General features: G+C 41.7%; 2 non-coding genes and 2 pseudogenes across 2 annotated transcripts; 2 read left to right on the forward strand and 2 right to left on the reverse strand.

Moving 5' to 3' along the window:
* Positions 1–737: 737 nt before the first annotated feature.
* On the reverse strand, positions 738–914 carry LOC140283405 (U2 spliceosomal RNA; annotated as a pseudogene).
* Positions 915–5,899: 4,985 nt separating this feature from the next.
* LOC140283567 (U2 spliceosomal RNA) lies at positions 5,900–6,090 on the forward strand. The gene has a single exon (XR_011910161.1). It is a non-coding gene; the product is annotated as a U2 spliceosomal RNA (small nuclear RNA).
* A 10,827-nt stretch (positions 6,091–16,917) lies between these two features.
* On the reverse strand, positions 16,918–17,094 carry LOC140283406 (U2 spliceosomal RNA; annotated as a pseudogene).
* A 4,962-nt stretch (positions 17,095–22,056) lies between these two features.
* LOC140283568 (U2 spliceosomal RNA) lies at positions 22,057–22,247 on the forward strand. The gene has a single exon (XR_011910162.1). It is a non-coding gene; the product is annotated as a U2 spliceosomal RNA (small nuclear RNA).
* Positions 22,248–24,691: the final 2,444 nt, after the last annotated feature.

Below are 24,691 nucleotides of genomic sequence, written 5' to 3' on the forward strand. Positions count from 1 at the left end.
TATGCTCGGACATTCAAACCTTCTTGTAGCCGAACACATCCACTCCTGCTTTTGATGATGTATGGTATGGCATTCGAACCTACTTGTTGCCCGCTTTTCATTAATTATGGGTGGACTTTCACACCTTGTCGCAGCCAAACACCCTGTTTCGATCATGTATGGTTGGACATTCGCACCTTTTCTCACCCGCTTTTTGCAAACTATGGTCGGCCATTCACAGCTTCCTCTCCACCATACTTGTATGGTGGGATATTCACACCCACTTGCATCCGAAGACCTCCGCCCCCACTTTTGTTGATATTTAGTCGGTCATTCGCACCTTACCCGCTTTTGGCAAACTATGGCCTTCTTGCAGCCAAAAACCTCTGATCTCGCTTTTGATGATGTAAGGTTGGGCATTCAGACCTTGCTTCACCTGCTTTTCACCAAATATAGTCGGACATTCACACCTTCTTGCAGCCGAACACTTCCTTCCGCTCCACCTTTTAGTTTTCTATGGGGCATTCACACCTTTATTTTCACCGCATTTTATAAAAACACCACAGGAACACCGTATTGAGGCTTTGTTCTGACCGCTCATTCGGTGTCGCGTTTCTTTCAAGCATTTCTCCTGGTTAGCCCGCACTCGGCTCGCTCCCAGAGCCGTGTTAAAGTCTACTTCGCATTCACTCTCTTTTCTCAGCAGACTAAAAGAAACTTCCATCCTGCACCGCTGTTAGCTTTTTCACAAGAGCAGAGGAGAGCGCACCGTTCCCAGCGGCACTGCAGTACCGGGTCGATGCTTGGAGTGAACGGAGCAAGCTCCTTTTTCAACTCCTATTGATAAAAATCCATTTAATATGTAGTCCTTGCATAGACATATCACATATTAAACTGATAAGTACAGATGGATTATGTGCAATTAGTAAAGAGAGTAGAGGACGATCTCTCTCGTTGGAAGTCCTTACCTATATCACTTATGGGGAGAGTTACAACCAGTAAAATGATGATACTACCAAAAGTTAACTATTTGTTCTCAATGATCCCCATAAAACTATCTGCTACTTGGTTTAAGTCACTAGATTCATGCATCTCCAAATTTCTGTGGAAAAACAAACCACCACGTATTAGTTTAAAAACCCTACAGAAGACCAAGGACAGTGGTGGATTAGATTTACCTCATTTTCAGCACTATTCCTTAGCCAATAGGTTACAATATATATCAAAATGGTTTAAACCTTGTTGTTGTCACAGTTCCCAGAGACGTTGTAATCATTGAGGATTCTATATTCACCCCCTCATTAGAGGCACGTGTTGCAGATTGATGACACTGAATCTTCTTCTCTGTTCATTGCTGGCATCATTCCCAGCATCGTAAGTGTTCGTGGCATTGTTAGCCTCTTCTTCTGGATCTTGATATCGAGCATCCTTTTGTATTTCTGGTTTGTAAGTCCTCTCTCTTCGTTCACCGGAGTCTTCGTCTCTTTGTCCTTGAGTTTGGTGATTTTTTCTTCTTTTGATGCCTTGACACAGTGTGACAGGTGATACCACATGGGAGATCCTTTAACTTGGACTGCTGTCCCTGTGCTGCGAAATGGCTGTGCTGCTCAAATGGTCTCTCCTTCATCATATACACAGTTATTTATACATCACCTTCCACCATGAAGCGTTGTCCCTTTTTGTTTCTCTCTTTGTTCTTAAAATGCTGTTATAAATGTCTAAACCAATCCATTAAACTAGATCATTTTGGCAGTAAAGCGATCTACAATGTGCTTGGTCGCAAAGCTGCTCATCTGTGGTAAACAGCTCTTCAGAAAGGCATTCTTCAATTGATTTCACTCATTTTATGTAATAATTTTGTGATTTCCTACAAAACTACACTTCTTCTCCCATCTGTCTGAGTATTTAATATTGTCTGGGTCCCGTTAAAACATGTATTTTTCCCATCTAATTCCTTGTTTGCTTTAAAACAAGTATTCCCCATTTTCTATCCCTTCAGTAGCCAACCAGTTTGTATGGAGTACACTGGAGCAACTTGACTGATCAGTAAAACACTGCTTTTGTTGTCACCGCAAGGCTTCCCCCGTCGGTTGTTTCACTGAGACACTACTGAGTAACTACAACTCAACACAGTTTATACACATAACATTCATATACATACTAACAAACAAACAAACAATAATTTATCGCAATTTTCTCATCTCTGTTTGAACGTACACCCAGGTAAATATTCCTGTAGTCTTCTCATACCGACTATGGACCCATTCATTGTTTAACTTCACTGTTTTGCAAATCCTAATTGGATATTACACATTGACATTGAACTTTACTGGATAAGCAGGTCTTCATTGCATTCAGCAGCCTATATGTGAGCATTTATGTGTAAGCTGTTCTTCTTTGCATTTATCAGCAGCAAGCAATTCTTCACTGCACATGCATATGTAAATAGTAAAACAATTCCAATGTGTTAGCGAAACCTTCTATATCACAGTGGTTTCTAAGGTCTATTTTAAGTTCTTTGCCATCAGTGAGATGACATTGTTTACAAAGTGTGTCAAATTATCACTGAAGATCTTTTCAGGAATTTCAAATCTAGAAATGAGTTATTTTACGCGTGATTTTGCTACTGAGAGTGCATCTGCTTGTGCACATGGAAATATTTCAGACCATTTGGTAAAAACCTCTGTTGTCACTGAGCAGAATCGTTTCCCTTAACATTAATTTAGTTCAATGAAATCTACAAAATAATGAAATAATGAAATCCAAACAAATATGTTGAAAAAGATACACTGGCTTAGGGAATTATCTTCGTTTTGGTCTTAGATTGCCCTGTGGAATGTATTTTGCACATATTTGACCTGCTAGACAAAACTTTATTCATTTATTTATTCTAAAAAAAATTTTTTAATAATTAGTAAAACCATATGCTGTAAAAACCTGGTTCATTATTGCTTCCATCCCTCCTGTTGAGACATGACATGGTCCGTGGCTCAATACTGCAGCATATTTAAACAAATTCTTTGGCAGTATGGTTTTCCTTCCGGTCATTCATACGAGTCTATTGTAGATGGCAATTGAATAACATCTAATAATGCTAAAATATTTGTAGTTTATACATTTAGCTGTGGATGTCAACATACCTGTTTTTCTAATGCTGTGTTAACACATGTACAGTTGAGAAGGCATACTGACTGTCAGTGTAAACGTTAACAACCTTTTTGTTATTTAATTTACAAGCTTCAGTTAAAGCTACCAATTCGACTGCTTGAACAGAGTAATTTTTTGGTAGTGGTTGTTTTAAGAAAACTTCAGTTTCTGTTACTACTGCAAATCCTGTAGCATTTGTGCCATCAGGGTTTTTTTCTTTGATCTGTTGAATAAATATAGTTATTTCTGCATTTTCATAATGTATATCAGTTAAGTCTGGCCTGGGTAAAACACTGATGGTTATTTCTGACATGCAATCATGAGGCTTTCCATCTGTGGGGTAGGTAGCAGTGTGGATGGATTAAGTGTAGCACATCTCTCGACAACAAGGTGTGGCTGTGAAAGAAGAACTGTTATGTAGGAGAGATGTCTGGTAAAGATATTTTGTTAAGTAACCATATCACAGCCACTGCATGAGGTACCTTAAGTGTTAATGGGTGAAATAACACCATTATTGTTGATGCCTGCACTGCCAATGGCTTCTGGCCATTGATTCAAAAGTACGATCTCGTCCCTTTTTCCCCTTTCAGTGGACACTGGCCCCTAATTACCGCAATTCAGCAGGGGGTCTTTCATTAGGAGTACTGGACTCCCCCGTGCACAGTTTCAGCTCCGACCCTGGACAGCGGAAAAAACGTTGAGATCTGGTTTGAGGACCCAATTGTTGAGAAAAGTCTCTCAATGAGACTCAGAGTTGCTGGAGTCAGTTAATGCAAAGGTTTAATCTTGCAGCAAGTTCAAGAATGTGTGTGTGTATGGGTGTATGTGTGCGAACGTGTGTGAGTTTGTGTGTGTGAGAGTTTAAAGAACCTGTAATCCACAGGCAGGCCTTAACTAGTATGGCACGGGTCCAGCCTGTCTCATCTTTTTTGGAAGGTCCAGCGCTCGGCCGTAACCCTTCTGTCTGTTTGGACTCTCACATACATTCGGTTAATCATAGAAAAACGAGAACAAAACTTTTTAGCCCCTTAAATTCATAAAACAGACATGGTGCAGTTATTTCCATTCTAGAAAATAAGAGTAATCACCACCATTCCTATAAATTCTGGATATTCTAACAATCTGAATCTTTTTTAAATGTTCGATGAAGCCCTTTGCTGTTCTGTTTAGAGACTCAGCTGATCATAAACCAAGTTTTGCTCTTGAACCAAGCTTCTAAACTCTTCACCTTTTTCATTTCTCAGTTAGTATTCACTTTAAAACTGATTAAAAGAAAAATTAAATGAATGCCTATCAACAAATGTGGGATCTAAACTCTAGTGCTTCCTCTAAAATAATTTCCTTTCTCAATTCAGAAATGTGTGTGTGTAAGTCACAACACCCGTGACACCAAAACGGCTTTCTTTTCTCTCTTTTCTCTACACTCTGCACTGTGAGCACACACAACAAATCAGAAAGGCTTTTTTCTCTCTTTTCTACATTATGGACTGTGGGGACACAAAACCGCTCTCTCTTTTTTTTTTTTTTATTGTGTGCCAGGGCGTTGTCTCACATATTAGATTATGCTTAAGATACGAATGAGTTTATCAGTCACATCAGAATCCATATATACTGATCCTCCCGTAATAAAATGGTCGGATCTTATCAAACACACTTTGTTTCTTGTGACAAGTCAGCGAAACAGCGTATACACGTCAAGACACTGAATCAAGTTTGCCACAAGAACTCATAAGTTTGGCAGTATTGCTCTGCCGTCAGCAATCATACACCCATTTTATTTTCATGAGACATGTGCAGGCACCTGTTCATCTACTGTTCTATCACTATGAATTAGTTTATCTATTATCAATAAGGATACTTCTACAACTACTATCAAAGTATGTCCGGACTTCTTATGTTGTCAGTTGCTATATATGAATAAGTGGGTTGCTACTGAAAAGCATTAAGCATGTCACACAGCCCAAACATATAACATTTCAGGACACACCACACAGTTAACAACCACAGTGAAGCGTGTCAAAGCCCAAACATGTAACATTCAACAGGACACTTACACAACACATTCAAATCAAACAGTCAGACAACATACAAGAACCTATACCCCAGCCGGCATTGCTCCCTGCCTATTTTCCTACAACTCACTATGTGTGTGCACACCTTTATTCACAAACTCTTCAACTTATACTCTTTTACCGAAGCTGCTACAGCTCGATTGGCCAAATACCCTTAGATCCTATTTCGGTGAATTTGACATCTGCCTTGCATGTAACAGATTAGCGGTTTAGCAGTTTTAATTTAGTTTGAGTGAAGGAATTCATTTTATAGCAAAATCCGAAATCGTGAAGAACTCATGGAAGTAAGCTTATTCTCGGATTCCTGAATCTTTAGATTTGCTCTTTCTTTTACTGCAAAGTACAACGTTGAGCAGCACTAATGAGTTGTTTCTATTTTTGGCAGGCTTTACCTTTGCGGATGAAGCCCTTTCTGTCTGTGCAAAAGAAATCTTGTTACTGTGCAGAGTGACTTCTCTGAGTAGAGTCGCCTTACTTGTTGCGACTGTGCCAATGTTCGAAGCTGGAGTGCAAAGTTGTTGCTTGAATGGTGCTCGCTGGAGCGTGCGGTAGTGTAAAGTTATACCATTTAAAAGGGCTGAAGAGTGCTCAGTGCAGCGGGTGGGCCGAGGTGCAAAGTGACACTATGGCCATAAAAAGAACACCGCTACAAGTGCGCATTGTGCCAGGAAGGGCCCTCGGACGTGAACCAGTGGACAGTTATCGCTTCTCGGCCTTTTGGCTAAGATCAAGTGTAGTATCTGTTCTTATCAGTTTAATGTCTGATGTGTCCTCTATGCGAGGACTACATATTAAATGGATTTGTATCAATAGGAGTTGAAAAAGGAGCTTGCTCCGTTCACTCCAAGCATCGACCCGGTACTGTAGTGCCCCTGGGAACGGTGCGCTCTCCTCTGCTCTTGTGAAAAAGCAAACAGCGGTGCAGGATGGAGGTTTCAGGGAGCCCAAGATGAAACTTTCTTTTAGTCTGCTGAGAAAAGAGAGTGAATGCGAAGTAGACTTTAACACGGCTCTGGGAGCGAGCCGAGTGCGGGCTAACCAGGCGAATTGCTTGAAAGAAACGCGACACCGAATGAGCGGTCAGAACAAAGCCTCAATACGGTGTTCCTGTGGTGTTTTTATAAAATGCGGTGAAAAAAAAGGTGTGAATGCCCCATAGAAAACTAAAAGGTGGAGCGGAAGTGTTCGGCTGCAAGAAGGTGTGAATGTCCGACTATATTTGGTGAAAAGCAGGTGAAGCAAGGTCTGAATGCCCAACCTTACATCATCAAAAGCGAGATCAGAGGTTTTTGGCTGCAAGAAGGCCATAGTTTGCCAAAAGCGGGTAAGGTGCGAATGACCGACTAAATATCAACAAAAGTGGGGGCGGAGGTCTTCGGATGCAAGTGGGTGTGAATATCCCACCATAGAAGTATGGTGGAGAGGAAGCTGTGAATGGCCGACCATAGTTTGCAAAAAGCGGGTGAGAAAAGGTGCGAATGTCCAACCATACATGATCAAAACAGGGAGCGGAGGTGTTTGGCTGCGACAAGGTGTGAATGTCCACCCATAATTAATGAAAAGCGGGCAACAAGTAGGTTCGAATGCCATACCATACATCATCAAAAGCAGGAGTGGATGTGTTCGGCTACAAGAAGGTTTGAATGTCCGAGCATAGTTTGTAAAAAGCTGGTAAGAAAAGGTTCGAATGCCTGAACATACATCATCAAAAGCAGGACTGGATGTGTTCGGCTACAAGAAGGTTTGAATGTCCGACCATAGTTGGTAAAAAGTGGGTATGAAAAGGTTCGAATGCCCAAGTTCGGCTGAAAAAAACTGTGTTCGGCTGCAAAAAGGTGTGAATGTTTGACTAAAGTTTGTAAGACAAGGTTCGAATGCCTGACAATGTATGATCAAAAGCGGGAGCGGAGGTGTTCAGCTGCAAGAAGGTCTAAATGTCCATCATTAATTGCTAGAAAACATGAAAGAAAATTTTCGAAAATCAATCTGCACATGATCATAAGTGGGAGAGGAGGTGTTCAGCTGCAAGAAGGTGTGAATGTCCTACCATAATTGCTGAAAAATGTGTTAGAAACGGTAAGAATGCCGGACCATACATCATCAAAAGCTAGAGAGGTGGTGTTCGCCTGCAAGTAGGTGTGAATGTCTGACTAAAGTTCAAATATATTAACAAAAGCGGGAGGAGAGGTCTTCGGATGAGTGGTTGAGAATTTCCAACCATAATCTATAAAATGCGGTGAAAAAAAAGGTGTGATAGAAACCGAAAAGGTGGAGCGGAAGTGTTCGGCTGCAAGAAGGTGTGAATGTCCGTCTATAGTTGGTGAAAAGCAGGAAAAGCAAGGTCTGAATGCCCAATCTTACATCATCAAAAGCGAGATCAGAGGTGTTTGGCTGCAAGAAAACGGGTAAGGTGTGAATGACCGACTAAATATCAACAAAAGTGGGGGCGGAGGTCTTCGGATGCAAGTGGGTGTGAATATCCCACCATACAAGTATGGTGGAGAGGAAGCTGTGAATGTCCGACCATGGTTTGTAAAACGCGGGTAAGACAAGGTGCGAATGTCCGACAATGTATGATCAAAAGAGGGAGCGGAGGTGTTCGGCTGCAAGGTCTGAATTTCCAACCATAATTTGTAAACACCGTTGAAGAAAAGCCTCGAAAGCCCGACTATACACCATCAAAAGCGGGAGCAGAGGTGTTCAGCTGCAAGAAGGTCTGAATGTCCACCAATAATTACTGAAAAATGGGTAAGAAGAGGTGTGAATGCCCAACTATACATCATCAAAAGCAGAAGTGGATGTGTTCGGCCACAAGAAGGTTTGAATGTCCGACCATAGTTTGTAAAAGGCGGGTAAGAAAAGGTTTGAATGCCCGAACATACACAATCAAAAGAGGGAGCGGAGGTGTTTCGCTGCAAGAAGGTGTGAATGTCCGAGCATAGTTTGTAAAAAGCGGGTAAGAAAAGGTTCGAATGCCCGAACATACACCATCAAAAGAGGGAGCGGAGGTGTTCCGCTGTAAGAAGGTGTGAATGTCCAACCATAGTTGGTAAAAAGCGGGTAAGAAAAGGTTAAAATACCCGACTCTACACAATCAATAGCGGGAGCGGAGTTGTTCGGCTAAAAGAAGGTGTGAAAGTCCGACCATGGTTTGTAAAAAGCGGGTAAGAAAAGGTTCGAATGCAAAAATATACACCATCAAAAGCGGAAGCCGAGGTGTTCGGCTGCAAGTAGGTCTGAATGTCCACCCATAATTAATGAAAAGCGGGCAACAAGTAGGTTCGAATGCCCAACCATACATCAACAAAAGCAGGAGTGGATGTGTTTGGCTACAAGAAGGTTTGAATGTCCAACCATAGTTTGTAAAAAGCGGGTAAGAAAAGGTGCGAATGCCCGAAAATACACCATCAAAAGAGGGAGCGGAGGTGTTCCGCTGTAAGACGGTGTGAATGTCCGACCATAATTGGTAAAAAGCGGGTAAGAAAAGGTTAAAATACCCGACTGTACACAATCAATAGCGGGAGCGGAGTTGTTCGGCTACAAGAAGGTGTGAAAGTCCGACCATGGTTTGTAAAACGCGGGTAAGACAAGGTGCGAATGCCCGACAATGTATGATCAAAAGAGGGAGCGGAGGTGTTCGGCTGCAAGGTCTGAATTTCCAACCATAATTTGTAAACACCGTTGAAGAAAAGCCTCGAAAGCCCGACTATACACCATCAAAAGCGGGAGCAGAGGTGTTCAGCTGCAAGTAGGTGTGAATTTCCACCCATAATTCCTGAAAAATGGGTAAGAAAAGGTGCGAATGCCCAACCATACATCATCAAAAGAAGAAGTGGATGTGTTCTGCTACAAGAAGGTTTGAATGTCCGACCATAGCTTGTAAAAAGTGGGTAAGAAAAAGTTCGAATGCTCGAACATACACCATCAAATTTGGGAGCGGAGGTGTTCCGCTGTAAGACGGTGTGAATGTCCGACCATAATTGGTAAAAAGCGGGTAAGAAAAGGTTAAAATACCCGACTGTACACAATCAATAGCGGGAGCGGAGTTGTTCGGCTACAAGAAGGTGTGAAAGTCCGACCATGGTTTGTAAAACGCGGGTAAGACAAGGTGCGAATGCCCGACAATGTATGATCAAAAGAGGGAGCGGAGGTGTTCGGCTGCAAGGTCTGAATTTCCAACCATAATTTGTAAACACCGTTGAAGAAAAGCCTCGAAAGCCCGACTATACACCATCAAAAGCGGGAGCAGAGGTGTTCAGCTGCAAGAAGGTCTGAATGTCCACCAATAATTACTGAGAAATGGGTAAGAAAAGGTGTGAATGCCCAACTATACATCATCACAAGCAGAAGTGGATGTGTGCGGCCACAAGAAGGTTTGAATGTCCGACCATAGTTTGTAAAAGGCGGGTAAGAAAAGGTTTGAATGCCCGAACATACACAATCAAAAGAGGGAGCGGAGGTGTTTCGCTGCAAGAAGGTGTGAATGTCCGAGCATAGTTTGTAAAAAGTGGGTAAGAAAAGGTTCGAATGCCAGAACATACACCATCAAAAGAGGGAGCGGAGGTTTTCCGCTGTAAGAAGGTGTGAATGTCCGACCATAGTTGGTAAAAATGGGTAAGAAAAGGTTAAAATACTCGACTCTACACAATCAATAGCGGGAGCGGAGTTGTTCGGCTGCAAGTAGGTGTGAATGTCCACCCATAATTAATGAAAAGCGGGCAACAAGTAGGTTCGAATGCCCAACCATACATCAACAAAAGCAGGAGTGGATGTGTTTGGCTACAAGAAGGTTTGAATGTCCGAGCATAGTTTGTAAAAAGCGGGTAAGAAAAGGTGCGAATGCCCGACAATGTATGATCAAAAGAGGGAGTGGAGGTTTTCGGCTACAAGAAGGTTTGAATGTCCAACCATAGTTTGTAAAAAGCGGGTAAGAAAAGGTGCGAATGCCCGAAAATACACCATCAAAAGAGGGAGCGGAGGTGTTCCGCTGTAAGATGGTGCGAATGTCCGACCATAGTTGGTAAAAAGCGGGTAAGAAAAGGTTCGAATGCCCGAATATATACCATCATAAGCGGAAGCGGAGGTGTTCGGCTGCAAGAAGGTGTGAACGTCCGACCAAAGTTTGTAAAAAGCAGTTAAGAAAAGGTTCGAATATCCAACCAAACATAATCAAAAGTGGGAGCAGAGCTTTTCGACTGCAAGTAGGTGTGAATTTCCACCCATAATTCCTGAAAAATGGGTAAGAAAAGGTGCGAATGCCCAACCATACATCATCAAAAGAAGAAGTGGATGTGTTCTGCTACAAGAAGGTTTGAATGTCCGACCATAGCTTGTAAAAAGTGGGTAAGAAAAAGTTCGAATGCTCGAACATACACCATCAAATTTGGGAGCGGAGGTGTTCCGCTGTAAGACGGTGTGAATGTCCGACCATAATTGGTAAAAAGCGGGTAAGAAAAGGTTAAAATACCCGACTGTACACAATCAATAGCGGGAGCGGAGTTGTTCGGCTACAAGAAGGTGTGAAAGTCCGACCATGGTTTGTAAAACGCGGGTAAGACAAGGTGCGAATGCCCGACAATGTATGATCAAAAGAGGGAGCGGAGGTGTTCGGCTGCAAGGTCTGAATTTCCAACCATAATTTGTAAACACGGTTGAAGAAAAGCCTCGAAAGCCCGACTATACACCATCAAAAGCGGGAGCAGAGGTGTTCAGCTGCAAGAAGGTCTGAATGTCCACCAATAATTACTGAGAAATGGGTAAGAAAAGGTGTGAATGCCCAACTATACATCATCACAAGCAGAAGTGGATGTGTTCGGCCACAAGAAGGTTTGAATGCCCGAACATACACAATCAAAAGAGGGAGCGGAGGTGTTCCGCCATAAGAAGGTGTGAATGTCCGACCGTAGTTGCTAAAAAGTGGGTAAGAAAAGGTTAAAATACCCGACTGTACACAATCAATAGCGGGAGCGAATGTGTTCGGCTACAAGAAGGTGTGAAAGTCCGACCATGTTTTGTAAATAGCGGGTAAGAAAAGGTGCGAATGCCCGACAATGTATGATCAAAAGAGGGAGCGGAGGTCTTCGGCTAAAAGAAGGTCTGAATGTCCAACCATAATTTGTAAAAACCGGGGAAGAAAAGGCTCGAAAGCCCGACTATACACCATCAAAAGCGGGAGCAGAGGGGTTCAGCTGCAAGAAGGTCTGAATGTCCATCAATAATTGCTAGAAAACATGAAAGAAAATTTTCGAATATCAAACCGCACATGATCATAAGTGGGAGCGGAGGTGTTTAGCTGCAAGAAGGTGTGAATGTCCACCCATAATTCCTCAAAAATGGGTAAAAAAAAAGGTGCGAATGCCCAACCATACATCATCAAAAGCAGGACTGGATGTGTTCGGCTACAAGGTTTGAATGTCCGAGCATACTTTGTTAAAAGCGGGTAAGAAAAGGTTCGAATGCCCGAACGTACACCATCAAAAGAGGGAGCGGAGGTGTTCAGCCATAAGAAGGTGTGAATGTCCGACCGTAGTTGGTAAAAAGCGGGTAAGAAAAGGTTAAAATGGCCGTCTGTACACAATCAATAGCGGGAAGGGATGTGTTCGGCTACAAGAAGGTGTGAAAGTCCGACCATGTTTTGTAAAAAGCGGTTAAGAAAAGGTGTGAATGCCCGACAATGTATGATCAAAAGAGGGAGCGGAGGTTTTCGGCTGCAAGAAGGCCTGAATGTCCAACCATAATTTGTAAAAACAGGGGAAGAAAAGGCTCGGAAGCCCGACTATACACCATCAAAAGCGGGAGCAGAGGTGTTCAGCTGCAAGAAGGTCTCAATGTCCATCAATAATTGCTAGAAAACATGAAAGAAAATTTTCGAATATCAAACCGCACATGATCATATGCGGGAGAGGAGGTGTTCAGCTGCAAGAAGGTGTGAATGTCCACCCATAATTCCTGAAAAATGGGTAAAAAAAGGTGCGAATGCCCAACCATACATCATCAAAAGCAGGTGTGAATATCAGATCATAATTTGCAAAAACCTGATGAGAAATGGTGAGAATGCCCGACTATACACCATCAAATGCGGGAGCGGAGGTGTTCGGCTGTGAGTAGGTGTGAATGTCCGACCATACTTGCTGAAAAATATGACAAAGCAGTTTTCACTTGGTTTGAGTGAAGGATTTCATTTTATATAGAAATCCGAAATTGTGTAGAACTCGTGGAAATAAGTTTATTCTCGGATTCCTAAAGGTTTAGTGTTGTTCTTTGGTATACTGCAAAGTAATACTTTTTATTTTGTTGAAACCGATTCAGACATGGATAAATATCAAGGAAAAAGCAGTTTTAACTTGGTTTGAGTGAAGGAATTCATTTTATATCAAAATCCGAAATTGTGTAGAACTCGTGGAAATAAGTTTATTCTCGGATTCCTAAAGGTTTATTGTTGTTCTTTGGTATACTGCAAAGTAATACTTTCTATTATTCATGTCTGAATAGGTTTCAACAAAAAAGAAAGTATTACTTTGCAGTATACCAAAGAACAACACTAAACCTTTAGAAATCCGAAAATAAGCTTCTTATCACCAGTTCTACACAATTTCGGATTTTGATATAAAATGAATTCCTTCACTCAAACCAAGTTAAAACTGCTTTGTCCTTAATATTTATCCATGTCTGAATAGGTTTCAACAAAAAAGAAAGTATTACTTTGCAGTATACCAACGAACAACACTAAACCTTTAGGAATCCGAGAATAAGCTTCTTTTCACCAGTTCTACACAATTTTGGATTTTGATATAAAATGAATTCCTTCACTCAAACCAAGTTAAAACTGCTTTGTCCTTCATATTTATCCATGTCTGAATGGGTTTCAACAAAATAGAAAGTATTACTTTGCAGTATACCAAAGAACAACACTAAACCTTTAGGAATCCGAGAATAAGCTTCTTTTCACCAGTTCTACACAATTTTGGATTTTGATATAAAATGAATTCCTTCACTCAAACCAAGTTAAAACTGCTTTGTCCTTCATATTTATCCATGTCTGAATCGGTTTCAACAAAATAGAAAGTATTACTTTGCAGTATACCAAAGAACAACACTAAACCTTTAGGAATCCGAGAATAAACTTATTTCCACGAGTTCTACACAATTTCGGATTTTGATAGAAAATGAATTCCTTCACTCAAACCAAGTGAAAACTGCTTTGTCATATTTTTCAGCAAGTATGGTCGGACATTCACACCTACTCACAGCCGAACACCTCCGCTCCCGCATTTGATGGTGTATAGTCGGGCATTCTCACCATTTCTCATCAGGTTTTTGCAAATTATGATCTGACATTCACACCTGCTTTTGATGTTGTATGGTTGGGCATTCGCACCTTTTTTTTACCCATTTTTCAGGAATTATGGGTGGACATTCACACCATCTTGCAGCTGAACACCTCCTCTCCCGCATATGATCATGTGCGGTTTGATATTCGAAAATTTTCTTTCATGTTTTCTAGCAATTATTGATGGACATTGAGACCTTCTTGCAGCTGAACACCTCCGCTCCCGCTTTTGATGATGTATAGTCGGGCTTTCGAGCCTTTTCTTCCCCGGTTTTTACAAATTATGGTTGGACATTCAGACCTTCTTGCAGCCGAAAACCTCCGCTCCCTCTTTTGATCATACATTGTCGGGCATTCGCACCTTTTCTTAACCACTTTTTACAAAACATGGTTGGACTTTCACACTTTCTTGTAGCCGAACACATCCCTTCCCGCTATTGATTGTGTACAGTCGGGTATTTTAACCTTTTCTTACCCGCTTTTTACCAACTACGGTCGGACATTCACACCTTCTTGTAGCCGAACACATCCAGTCCTGCTTTTGATGATGTATGGTTGGGCATTCGCACCTTTTTTTTTACCCATTTTTGAGGAATTATGGGTGGACATTCACACCTTCTTGCAGCTGAACACCTCCTCTCCCACTTATGATCATGTGCGGTTGGATATTCGAACATTTTTTTTCATGTTTTCTAGCAATTATTGATGGACATTCAGACCTTCTTGCAGCTGAACACCTCGCTTTTGATGGTGTATAGTCGGGCTTCCGAGCCTTTTCTTCCCCGGTTTTTACAAATTATGGTTGGACATTTAGACCTTCTTGCAGCCGAAAACCTCCGTTCCCTCTTTTGATCATACATTGTCCGGCATTCGCAACTTTTCTTACCCGCTTTTTACAAACCATGGTCGGACTTTCACACCTTTTAGTAGCCAAACAACTCCGCTCCCGCTATTGATTGTGTACAGTCGGGTATTTTAACCTTTTCTTACCCGCTTTTTACCAATTATGGTGGGACATTCACACCTTCTTACAGCGGAACACCTCCGCTCCCTGTTTTGATCATTTATGGTCTGGCAATACTACCTTTTCTTACCCGTTTTTGAGTTATTATGGCTGGACATTCACAGCTTCTTGCAGCCGAACACCTCTTCTCCCGCTTTTGATGATGAATGGGCCGGCATTCTTACCTTTTCTAACACATTTTTCAGCAATTATTGTTGGTCATTCACACCTTTCTCATCAGCTTTTTACAAATTATGATCTGACATTCACACCTACTTGCAGCCGAACACCTCGGCTTCCGCTTTTGATGGTGTATATTTTGGCATTCGAACCTTTTCTTACCCGCTTTTTACAAACCATGGTCGGACTTTCATACCTTCTTTTAGCCGAACAACTCCGCTCCAGCTATTGATTGTGTAGAGTTGGGTATTTTAGCCTTTTCTTACCCGCTTTTTACAAACTATGGTCGTACATTCAAACCTTGTAGCCGAAAACCTCCACTCCCTCTTTTGATCATACTTTGTCGGGCATTCGCACCTTTTCTTACCCGCTTTTTACAAACTATGCTCGGACATTCAAACCTTCTTGTATCCAAACACATCCACTCCTGCTTTTGTTGATGTATGGTTGGGCATTCGAACCTACTTGTTGCCCGCTTTTCATTAATTATGGGTGGACATTCACACCTTGTCACAGCCAAACACCTCCGCTCCCTCTTTTGATCATGTATGGTTGGACATTCGCACCTTTTCTCACCCGCTTTTTGCAAACTATGGTCGGCCATTCACAGCTTCCTCTCCACCATACTTGTATGGTGGGATATTCACACCCACTTGCATCCGAAGATCTCCGCCCCCACTTTTGTTGATATTTAGTCGGTCATTCACACCTTACCTGTTTTCTTGCCGCCAAACACCTCTGATCTCGCTTTTGATGATGTAAGATTGGGCATTCAGACCTTGCTTTTCCTGCTTTTCACCAACTATAGATGGACATTCACACCTTCTTGCAGCCGAACACTTCCGCTCCACCTTTTAGGTTTCTATCACACCTTTTTTTTCACCGCATTTTATAGATTATGGTTGGAAATTCTCAACCACTCATCCGAAGACCTCTCCTCCCGCTTTTGTTAATATATTTGAACTTTAGTCAGACATTCACACCTACTTGTAGCCGAACACCACCTCTCTAGCTTTTGATGAGGTATGGTCCGGCATTCTTACCGTTTCTAACACATTTTTCAGCAATTATGGTAGGATATTCACACCTTCTTGCAGCTGAACACCTCCTCTCCCACTTATGATCATGTGCGGATTGATTTTCGAAAATTTTCTTTCATGTTTTCTAGCAATTAATTATGGACATTTAGACCTTCTTGCAGCTGAACACCTCCGCTCCCGCTTTTGATCATACATTGTCAGGCATTCGCACCTTGTCTTACCCGCTTTTTACAAACTTTAGTCGAACATTCACACCTTTTTGCAGCCGAACACAGTTTTTTGCAGCCGAATTTGGGCATTCGCACCTTTTCATACCCACTTTTTACCAACTATGGTCGGACATTCACACCGTCTTACAGCGGAACACCTCCGCTCCCTCTTTTGATGGTGTATGTTCGGGCATTCGAACCTTTTCTTACCCGCTTTTTACAAACTATGCTCGGACATTCAAACCTTCTTGTAGCCGAACACATCCACTCCTGCTTTTGATGATGTATGGTATGGCATTCGAACCTACTTGTTGCCCGCTTTTCATTAATTATGGGTGGACATTCACACCTTGTCGCAGCCAAACACCCTGTTTCGATCATGTATGGTTGGACATTCGCACCTTTTCTCACCCGCTTTTTGCAAACTATGGTCGGCCATTCACAGCTTCCTCTCCACCATACTTGTATGGTGGGATATTCACACCCACTTGCATCCGAAGACCTCCGCCCCCACTTTTGTTGATATTTAGTCGGTCATTCGCACCTTACCCGCTTTTGGCAAACTATGGCCTTCTTGCAGCCAAAAACCTCTGATCTCGCTTTTGATGATGTAAGGTTGGGCATTCAGACCTTGCTTCACCTGCTTTTCACCAAATATAGTCGGACATTCACACCTTCTTGCAGCCGAACACTTCCGCTCCACCTTTTAGTTTTCTATGGGGCATTCACACCTTTATTTTCACCGCATTTTATAAAAACACCACAGGAACACCGTATTGAGGCTTTGTTCTGACCGCTCATTCGGTGTCGCGTTTCTTTCAAGCATTTCTCCTGGTTAGCCCGCACTCGGCTCGCTCCCAGAGCCGTGTTAAAGTCTACTTCGCATTCACTCTCTTTTCTCAGCAGACTAAAAGAAACTTCCATCCTGCACCGCTGTTAGCTTTTTCACAAGAGCAGAGGAGAGCGCACCGTTCCCAGCGGCACTGCAGTACCGGGTCGATGCTTGGAGTGAACGGAGCAAGCTCCTTTTTCAACTCCTATTGATAAAAATCCATTTAATATGTAGTCCTTGCATAGACATATCACATATTAAACTGATAAGTACAGATGGATTATGTGCAATTAGTAAAGAGAGTAGAGGACGATCTCTCTCGTTGGAAGTCCTTACCTATATCACTTATGGGGAGAGTTACAACCATTAAAATGATGATACTACCAAAAGTTAACTATTTGTTCTCAATGATCCCCATAAAACCATCTGCTACTTGGTTTAAGTCACTAGATTCATGCATCTCCAAATTTCTGTGGAAAAACAAACCACCACGTATTAGTTTAAAAACCCTACAGAAGACCAAGGACAGTGGTGGATTAGATTTACCTCATTTTCAGCACTATTCCTTAGCCAATAGGTTACAATATATATCAAAATGGTTTAAACCTTGTTGTTGTCACAGTTCCCAGAGACGTTGTAATCGTTGAGGATTCTATATTCACCCCCTCATTAGAGGCACGTGTTGCAGATTGATGACACTGAATCTTCTTCTCTGTTCATTGCTGGCATCATTCCCAGCATCGTAAGTGTTCGTGGCATTGTTAGCCTCTTCTTCTGGATCTTGATATCGAGCATCCTTTTGTATTTCTGGTTTGTAAGTCCTCTCTCTTCGTTCACCGGAGTCTTCGTCTCTTTGTCCTTGAGTTTGGTGATTTTTTCTTCTTTTGATGCCTTGACACAGTGTGACAGGTGATACCACATGGGAGATCCTTTAACTTGGACTGCTGTCCCTGTGCTGCGAAATGGCTGTGCTGCTCAAATGGTCTCTCCTTCATCATATACACAGTTATTTATACATCACCTTCCACCATGAAGCGTTGTCCCTTTTTGTTTCTCTCTTTGTTCTTAAAATGCTGTTATAAATGTCTAAACCAATCCATTAAACTAGATCATTTTGGCAGTAAAGCGATCTACAATGTGCTTGGTCGCAAAGCTGCTCATCTGTGGTAAACAGCTCTTCAGAAAGGCATTCTTCAATTGATTTCACTCATTTTATGTAATAATTTTGTGATTTCCTACAAAACTACACTTCTTCTCCCATCTGTCTGAGTATTTAATATTGTCTGGGTCCCGTTAAAACATGTATTTTTCCCATCTAATTCCTTGTTTGCTTTAAAACAAGTATTCCCCATTTTCTATCCCTTTCAGTAGCCAACCAGTTTGTATGGAGTACACTGGAGCAACTTGACTGATCAGTAAAACACTGCTTTTGTTGTCACCGCAAGGCTTCCCCCGTCGGTTGTTTCACTGAGACACTACTGAGTAACTACAACTCAACACAGTTTATACACATAACATTCATATACATACTAACAAACAAACAAACAATAATTTATCGCAATTTTCTCATCTCTGTTTGAACGTACACCCAGGTAAATATTCCTGTAGTCTTCTCATACCGACTATGGACCCATTCATTGTTTAACTTCACTGTTTTGCAAATCCTAATTGAATATTACACATTGACATTGAACTTTACTGGATAAGCAGGTCTTCATTGCATTCAGCAGCCTATATGTGAGCATTTATGTGTAAGCTGTTCTTCTTTGCATTTATCAGCAGCAAGCAATTCTTCACTGCACATGCATATGTAAATAGTAAAACAATTCCAATGTGTTAGCGAAACCTTCTATATCACAGTGGTTTCTAAGGTCTATTTTAAGTTCTTTGCCATCAGTGAGATGACATTGTTTACAAAGTGTGTCAAATTATCACTGAAGATCTTTTCAGGAATTTCAAATCTAGAAATGAGTTATTTTACGCGTGATTTTGCTACTGAGAGTGCATCTGCTTGTGCACATGGAAATATTTCAGACCATTTGGTAAAAACCTCTGTTGTCACTGAGCAGAATCGTTTCCCTTAACATTAATTTAGTTCAATGAAATCTACAAAATAATGAAATAATGAAATCCAAACAAATATGTTGAAAAAGATACACTGGCTTAGGGAATTATCTTCGTTTTGGTCTTAGATTGCCCTGTGGAATGTATTTTGCACATATTTGACCTGCTAGACAAAACTTTATTCATTTATTTATTCTAAAAAAATGTTTTTAATAATTAGTAAAACCATATGCTGTAAAAACCTGGTTCATTATTGCTTCCATCCCTCCCGTTGAGACATGACATGGTCCGTGGCTCAATACTGCAGCATATTTAAACAAATTCTTTGGCAGTATGGTTTTCCTTCCGGTCATTCATACGAGTCTATTGTAGATGGCAATTGAATAACATCTAATAATGCTAAAATATTTGTAGTTTATACATTTAGCTGTGGATGTCAACATACCTGTTTTTCCAATGCTGTGTTAACACATGTACAGTTGAGAAGGCATACTGACTGTCAGTGTAAACGTTAACAACCTTTTTGTTGTTTAATTTACAAGCTTCAGTTAAAGCTACCAATTCGACTGCTTGAACAGAGTAATTTTTTGGTAGTGGTTGTTTTAAGAAAACTTATGTTTCTGTTACTACTGCAAATCCTGTAGCATTTGTGCCATCAGGGTTTTTTTCCTTGATCTGTTGAATAAATATAGTTATTTCTGCATTTTCATAACGTATATCAGTTAAGTCTGGCCTGGGTAAAACACTGATGGTTATTTCTGGCTTTCCATCTGTGGGGTAGGTAGCAGTGTGGATGGATTAAGTGTAGCACATCTCTCGACAACAAGGTGTGGCTGTGAAAGAAGAACTGTTATGTAGGAGAGATGTCTTGTAAAGATATTTTGTTAAGTAACCATATCACAGCCACTGCATGAGGTACCTTAAGTGTTAATGGGTGAAATAACACCATTATTGTTGATGCCTGCACTGCCAATGGCTTCTGGCCATTGATTCAAAAGTACGATCTCGTCCCTTTTTCCCCCTTTCAGTGGACACTGGCCCCTAATTACCGCAATTCAGCAGGGGGTCTTTCATTAGGAGTACTGTGCACGGTTTCAGCTCCGACCCTGGAAAGCGGAAAAAACGTTGAGATCTGGTTTGAGGACCCAATTGTTGAGAAAAGTCTCTCAATGAGACTCAGAGTTGCTGGAGTCAGTTAATGCAAAGGTTTAATCTTGCAGCAAGTTCAAGAATGTGTGTGTGTATGGGTGTATGTGTGCGAACGTGTGTGAGTTTGTGTGTGTGAGAGTTTAAAGAACCTGTTATCCACAGGCAGGCCTTAACTAGTATGGCACGGGTCCAGCCTGTCTCATCTTTTTTGGAAGGTCCAGCGCTCGGCCGTAACCCTTCTGTCTGTTTGGACTCTCACATACATTCGGTTAATCATAGAAAAACGAGAACAAAACTTTTTAGCCCCTTAAATTCATAAAACAGACATGGTGCAGTTATTTCCATTCTAGAAAATAAGAGTAATCACCACCATTCCTATAAATTCTGGATATTCTAACAATCTGAATCTTTTTTAAATGTTCGATGAAGCCCTTTGCTGTTCTGTTTAGAGACTCAGCTGATCATAAACCAAGTTTTGCTCTTGAACCAAGCTTCTAAACTCTTCACCTTTTTCATTTCTCAGTTAGTATTCACTTTAAAACTGATTAAAAGAAAAATTAAATGAATGCCTATCAACAAATGTGGGATCTAAACTCTAGTGCTTCCTCTAAAATAATTTCCTTTCTCAATTCAGAAATGTGTGTGTGTAAGTCACAACACCCGTGACACCAAAACGGCTTTCTTTTCTCTCTTTTCTCTACACTCTGCACTGTGAGCACACACAACAAATCAGAAAGGCTTTTTTCTCTCTTTTCTACATTATGGACTGTGGGGACACAAAACCGCTCTCTCTCTTTTTTTTTTTGATTGTGTGCCAGGGCGTTGTCTCACGTATTAGATTATGCTTAAGATACGAATGAGTTTATCAGTCACATCAGAATCCATACATACTGATCCTCCCGTAATAAAATGGTCGGATCTTATCAAACACACTTTGTTTCTTGTGACAAGTCAGCGAAACAGCGTATAAACGTCAAGACACTGAATCAAGTTTGCCACAAGAACTCATAAGTTTGGCAGTATTGCTCTGCCGTCAGCAATCATACACCCATTTTATTTTCATGAGACATGTGCAGGCACCTGTTCATCTACTGTTCTATCACTATGAATTAGTTTATCTATTATCAATAAGGATACTTCTACAACTACTATCAAAGTATGTCCGGACTTCTTATGTTGTCAGTTGCTATATATGAATAAGTGGGTTGCTACTGAAAAGCATTAAGCATGTCACACAGCCCAAACATATAACATTTCAGGACACACCACACAGTTAACAACCACAGTGAAGCGTGTCAAAGCCCAAACATGTAACATTCAACAGGACACTTACACAACACATTCAAATCAAACAGTCAGACAACATACAAGAACCTATACCCCAGCCGGCATTGCTCCCTGCCTATTTTCCTACAACTCACTATGTGTGCGCACACCTTTATTCACAAACTCTTCAACTTATACTCTTTTACCGAAGCTGCTACAGCTCGATTGGCCAAATACCCTTAGATTCTATTTCGGTGAATTTGACATCTGCCTTGCATGTAACAGATTAGCGGTTTAGCAGTTTTAATTTAGTTTGAGTGAAGGAATTCATTTTATAGAAAAATCCGAAATCGTGAAGAACTCATGGAAGTAAGCTTATTCTCGGATTCCTGAATCTTTAGATTTGCTCTTTGTTTTACTGCAAAGTACAACGTTGAGCAGCACTAATGAGTTGTTTCTATTTTTGGCAGGCTTTACCTTTGCGGATGAAGCCCTTTCTGTCTGTGCAAAAGAAATCTTGTTACTGTGCAGAGTGACTTCTCTGAGTAGAGTCGCCTTACTTGTTGCGACTGTGCCAATGTTCGAAGCTGGAGTGCAAAGTTGTTGCTTGAATGGTGCTCGCTGGAGCGTGCGGTAGTGTAAAGTTATACCATTTAAAAGGGCTGAAGAGTGCTCAGTGCAGCGGGTGGGCCGAGGTGCAAAGTGACAATATGGCCATAAAAAGAACACCGCTACAAGTGCGCATTGTGCCAGGAAGGGCCCTCGGACGTGAACCAGTGGACAGTTATCGCTTCTCGGCCTTTTGGCTAAGATCAAGTGTAGTATCTGTTCTTATCAGTTTAATGTCTGATGTGTCCTCTATGCGAGGACTACATATTAAATGGATTTGTATCAATAGGAGTTGAAAAAGGAGCTTGCTCCGTTCACTCCAAGCATCGACCCGGTACTGTAGTGCCCCTGGGAACGGTGCGCTCTCCTCTGCTCTTGTGAAAAAGCAAACAGCGGTGCAGGATGGAAGTTTCAGGGAGCCCAAGATGAAACTTTCTTTTAGTCTGCTGAGAAAAGAGAGTGAATGCGAAGTAGACTTTAACACGGCTCTGGGAGCGAGCCGAGTGCGGGCTAACCAGGAGAATTGCTTGAAAGAAACGCGACACCGAATGAGCGGTCAGAACAAAGCCTCAATACGGTGTTCCTGTGGTGTTTTTATAAAATGCGGTGAAAAAAAAGGTGTGAATGCCCCATAGAAAACTAAAAGGTGGAGCGGAAGTGTTCGGCTGCAAGAAGGTGTGAATGTCCGACTATATTTGGTGAAAAGCAGGTGAAGCAAGGTCTGAATGCCCAACCTTACATCATCAAAAGCGAGATCAGAGGTTTTTGGCTGCAAGAAGGCCATAGTTTGCCAAAAGTGGGTAAGGTGCGAATGACCGACTAAATATCAACAAAAGTGGGGGCGGAGGTCTTCGGATGCAAGTGGGTGTGAATATCCCACCATAGAAGTATGGTGGAGAGGAAGCTGTGAATGGCCGACCATAGTTTGCAAAAAGCGGGTGAGAAAAGGTGCAAATGTCCAACGATACATGATCAAAACAGGGAGCGGAGGTGTTTGGCTGCGACAAGGTGTGAATGTCCACCCATAATTAATGAAAAGCGGGCAACAAGTAGGTTCGAATGCCCAACCATACATCATCAAAAGCAGGAGTGGATGTGTTCGGCTACAAGAAGGTTTGAATGTCCGAGCATAGTTTGTAAAAAGCTGGTAAGAAAAGGTTCGAATGCCTGAACATACATCATCAAAAGCAGGACTGGATGTGTTCGGCTACAAGAAGGTTTGAATGTCCGACCATAGTTGGTAAAAAGTGGGTATGAAAAGGTTCGAATGCCCAAGTTCGGCTGAAAAAAACTGTGTTCGGCTGCAAAAAGGTGTGAATGTTTGACTAAAGTTTGTAAGACAAGGTTCGAATGCCTGACAATGTATGATCAAAAGCGGGAGCGGAGGTGTTCAGCTGCAAGAAGGTCTAAATGTCCATAATTAATTGCTAGAAAACATGAAAGAAAATTTTCGAAAATCAATCTGCACATGATCATAAGTGGGAGAGGAGGTGTTCAGCTGCAAGAAGGTGTGAATGTCCTACCATAATTGCTGAAAAATGTGTTAGAAACGGTAAGAATGCCGGACCATACATCATCAAAAGCTAGAGAGGTGGTGTTCGGCTGCAAGTAGGTGTGAATGTCTGACTAAAGTTCAAATATATTAACAAAAGCGGGAAGAGAGGTCTTCGGATGAGTGGTTGAGAATTTCCAACCATAATCTATAAAATGCGGTGAAAAAAAAGGTGTGATAGAAACCTAAAAGGTGGAGCGGAAGTGTTCGGCTGCAAGAAGGTGTGAATGTCCGTCTATAGTTGGTGAAAAGCAGGAAAAGCAAGGTCTGAATGCCCAATCTTACATCATCAAAAGCGAGATCAGAGGTGTTTGGCGGCAAGAAAACGGGTAAGGTGTGAACGACCGACTAAATATCAACAAAAGTGGGGGCGGAGGTCTTCGGCTGCAAGTAGGTGTGAATGTCTGACTAAAGTTCAAATATATTAACAAAAGCGGGAAGAGAGGTCTTCGGATGAGTGGTTGAGAATTTCCAACCATAATCTATAAAATGCGGTGAAAAAAAAGGTGTGATAGAAACCTAAAAGGTGGAGCGGAAGTGTTCGGCTGCAAGAAGGTGTGAATGTCCGTCTATAGTTGGTGAAAAGCAGGAAAAGCAAGGTCTGAATGCCCAATCTTACATCATCAAAAGCGAGATCAGAGGTGTTTGGCGGCAAGAAAACGGGTAAGGTGTGAACGACCGACTAAATATCAACAAAAGTGGGGGCGGAGGTCTTCGGATGCAAGTGGGTGTGAATATCCCACCATACAAGTATGGTGGAGAGGAAGCTGTGAATGTCCGACCATGGTTTGTAAAACGCGGGTAAGAAAAGCCTCGAAAGCCCGACTATACACCATCAAAAGCGGGAGCAGAGGTGTTCAGCTGCAAGAAGGTCTGAATGTCCACCAATAATTACTGAAAAATGGGTAAGAAGAGGTGTGAATGCCCAACTATACATCATCAAAAGCAGAAGTGGATGTGTTCGGCCACAAGAAGGTTTGAATGTCCGACCATAGTTTGTAAAAGGCGGGTAAGAAAAGGTTTGAATGCCCGAACATACACAATCAAAAGAGGGAGCGGAGGTGTTTCGCTGCAAGAAGGTGTGAATGTCCGAGCATAGTTTGTAAAAAGCGGGTAAGAAAAGGTTCGAATGCCCGAACATACACCATCAAAAGAGGGAGCGGAGGTGTTCCGCTGTAAGAAGCTGTGAATGTCCAACCATAGTTGGTAAAAAGCGGGTAAGAAAAGGTTAAAATACCCGACTCTACACAATCAATAGCG

The sequence above is a fragment of the Leuresthes tenuis genome, unplaced genomic scaffold (assembly GCF_036924035.1).
Source record: "Leuresthes tenuis unplaced genomic scaffold, fLeuTen1.0.hap1 SCAF_23, whole genome shotgun sequence".
NCBI lineage: Eukaryota > Metazoa > Chordata > Actinopteri > Atheriniformes > Atherinopsidae > Leuresthes > Leuresthes tenuis.